The 3,762-nt window shown below is 35.9% G+C and overlaps 1 pseudogene; it reads right to left on the bottom strand.

Moving 5' to 3' along the window:
* Nucleotides 1-235: 235 nt before the first annotated feature.
* Nucleotides 236-3,762, bottom strand: part of LOC107577423 (tyrosinase-like) — a 6,519-nt pseudogene continuing 2,992 nt past the window's right edge.

Below are 3,762 nucleotides of genomic sequence, written 5' to 3' on the forward strand. Positions count from 1 at the left end.
ATTATCAATGTTGAAAACAGTTGTGCTGCTTCATATTTTGTGGAATTGTCACTTTTGATTAATTGAATGCATCCTTGCTGAGTACACTCTTACTGACCCCAAACATTTGAACAGTAGTGTATGTAGTGGGCATTATGCATACTAAAGCAAGATTTTGAACGCAGCCCTTGTTGCATGACTCCGGTTTAGAGGCGAGACCTTGTTTGGTTTGTCACATGACCTGAGTTAACTGGCTGTTGTGTCTTTTTCCCGTCGGTACGGCGTATCCGTCCTCGCTGATGCGTGTCTGTAGGGTTACAATGTAGTCTGATATGAAGTCGATTCCTCCTCTTCGCTGCTGTTCAGAAGCGGCTGTCTCTCCCCATATGACTTTCTCCTCTTCGGCCGCCTGCGACACGCCACAGTGATAATAGCTGCAATAATTCCTGCCACGGCCGCCCCGAGGATCCCCGTGGCCAGCAGCCAGCGCCAGATCTCCCGAGCTTGCTCTATATACAGTGTCAGAAACTCCTGCACAAACCGCTGACCTGACACAGAGAAAAGTGATATAGAACAGAGAGAGACTGAAGAAGCAAGAAAGTCTCAATGCATGCAAATGACTCACTTGGGTCCTGTAAATATGCATATTCATAACCCAGAGCTTTAGTCGAGAGGAAATAATCTCCGTTTCTGTAGAGAGGGATGAAGGGGACCATGTAATAGCCGTCGTTGTGTCCGATCGGGGCGTTGGCGGTGGGGCAGTGTGTGCGGGGGGGCTGGTGTCTCCTCAGCCATTGCTCAAAGATGCTGAAACAAACGCAGAGTTGCAATGAGAAAGTCAATGGGGAATGAGGTTAATCATGTTTGGATTCATGTTTCAGTGAAACCTTCTCCGCTATTGTTGTGTTTTGCATTCAAATATGCTTTAGGTTGTTCTGGCCAGTTGCTATAGATGGTTTCTTACTGGCTCAAAAAAGTCAAAAAAGCCAACCCTCGAAATTTCTTGAGGTTTTTGCTGATTATGGGTTGAATTTGTATGAAACAATTAAAATATGCATTAAACAAAAATGCAAAACTGCGTTAAATTCAACCAGACAAAGTTTAGAAGCTAAAGTTTTGTTGTCTGTCTCACATTAAAATGTCAAATTAAAATGCACTGAACTTAACTTTGGGATTTCCCAAACTGGGGTTCGCAAATCCCTGCGGGGTTTGTGAGTTGATGAAATGCTAATAATTCAATCTTTAAAATGTAAAACTAAAATAAATCATCTTAAAATAAAATAATCAAAACAAAACTACTAAAAAAGAGATCTGAGAAACTGTGTATATATTTTTATTAATGCAAACCCCTGCTGATTTGTGAGTTTATGAAAAGCTAATAATTATTTTAAATCTTAATGTAAAATTAAAATTAATAAATAATCTTAAAATAAAAATAATTAAAATAAAACTTTAAAAAAATTACAAGTATTTATATAGAATTTTATTAACAACTCGAATAGCCCTGTACTGTACATAAAAATGAAACACTTACTGAAAAAAAGACTATATATATATTTATATTTACCTGCATGCCATTTGAGCATTAACTGACATCATAGAACCATGCAAAATTAGTTTAAAAGTATAGTAAGTCAATATACAGTAGTAAAATAGTTACATTATTGAAATAGTACACTGTAAAAAATTACCGTGAATTTAACGGTAAAAGACTGTAAAAATGCTACAGTAAAAACCAGTTAAATAGCTAATGGTAAATTCCGCTACTATATACGGTGAAAAACTGGATTGGACATTACATGTAATTTCACGGTAATATACCATTTTTGGAAGTGAAAAAGTCCATATAATTTACAGTGAATAACCGTAAATTGACATTCCCAGAATTCCCTGCGTTACATTTCAAATTTGATGTTTTTTGTTGTTGAAATAACTGTTTTTCTTCTCAGTTTTGTATATTAGGGTTGTGTGTTACACCTAATGTTGTTAAATGAATGTTTATTGCATTATTTCAGTTTCATGTGTGTTACCGTGATGGTGTTTAGTGTTTGTGTGAACGACACTGTGCACCTTCTATATATGTTATTATTTAAAAGCTGCTTGTGATGTGCTTTGGTTCATCATGTGACTTTCTCATCACCTCCTGCATTTGGTGGTTATCAGTGTATTACAAAGGTACAAAACAGATTTCAGTACTTCAGTGGGTTGGTATATTAACATTATATCAGTTAATGAAATTACGGTATTTAACTGTAAATTTAAGTTAAAACCGTAAAACCTAAAATGATGCTACCATATTTTTTACGGTAAAATTCCGGTAACCACAGCTGCCGGTTTTTTACCATAAATTTTACAGTGTAAATTAAAACCACAGGGGCGCTTCGAGTAAATATTTTAGGTCAAATGTGTTTGGCTGACAAAAAGTTTTGAGAATCCCTGTATTAATGTATGTAATATTTATATAATATTGCATGATTTGAGGTGTCATTCATGACTATTGCACAGTTTTATGGGGGAGATATGCATCAAAATGCTCAGGGTTAGTAGTTTGCTATGCGTGTATGCATTTCACCTGTCGATAAAGGCATGATGTAGAAGGAAGATGGGGTCGTTGGCGGATCCCTGCACTGAAGACATAGATCCGTTCATGAAGACGTGTAAGGAGTTGTGCATCAAGCTCTGACCCGTTACTGCCAACCCTGACTCAGGACTCGCAAATCCTGAGGAAAAGGTGATGCGTTCAGTGTTTAGAGCCTGAGGTGTTAAAGAAGTGTAAATTCTGTTTTTCTCACTCCAAATGTGCCGTTGCTTTACCTTCCAGAGCGTTCCTAAAGCTCATGTTGGAGACTCCACGTCTGCAGAGGTGGGCAGCCGCGGGACATGCTTTCGCTCATGGTTTCCTGGATTATGCAGTAACGGTCCCTCTGGAGACCCGTCACACAAAACCTCACGCTGGTTGTATTCTTCAGGTTGTGAACAGATCACCTGCACAGGTATAACAGACGCTTATTAACACACCAGCAGACAGTCCAACATAATAAAACAAAACAGATTGAACCAATAAAGGTGTAATATGTGAATCAACCTGTCAAGAACACAAATCAAAAGAAATAAACTAATAATCATACCTTACTTTTCAAAAGTTTGGGGTCAGTAAAAATTTTCAATTATGTGGAAGAAATTCATACTCTTATTCAGCAAGGATGCATTAAATTGATCAAAAGTGACAGTAAAAACATTTAGAATGTTACAAAAGATTTAAACACTGTTCTTTTGAACTTTCTGTTCATCAAAGAATCCTGAAAAATATTGAGCAGCACAACTGTTTTCAACATTGATAATAATCAGAAATGTTTCTTGAGCAGCAAATCAGCATCTTCTGAAAGATCACTGAAGACTGGAGTAATGATGCTGAAAATTCAGATTTGATCACAGAAATAAATTATATTTTACAACATATTCACAGAGAAGACCGCTATTTTAAATCATAAAAATATCTCTCAATTTTTACAATATTTTTAATCAAATAAATGAAGCCTTGGTGAGCATATCTATATTTAAAAAATCTTACCAGCCCCAAACAATGATGCTGAAAACTCAGATTTGATCACAGAAATAAATTATATTTTACAACATATTCACAGAGAAGACCGCTATTTTAAATCATAAAAATATCTCTCAATTTTTACAATATTTTTAATCAAATAAATGAAGCCTTGGTGAGCATATCTATATTTAAAAAATCTTACCAGCCCCAAACAAAGTTATTTTTTGTTTAATTTT

This window comes from Sinocyclocheilus grahami, unplaced genomic scaffold (assembly GCF_001515645.1).
Source record: "Sinocyclocheilus grahami isolate Dianchi unplaced genomic scaffold, SAMN03320097.WGS_v1.1 scaffold6005.1, whole genome shotgun sequence".
NCBI lineage: Eukaryota > Metazoa > Chordata > Actinopteri > Cypriniformes > Cyprinidae > Sinocyclocheilus > Sinocyclocheilus grahami.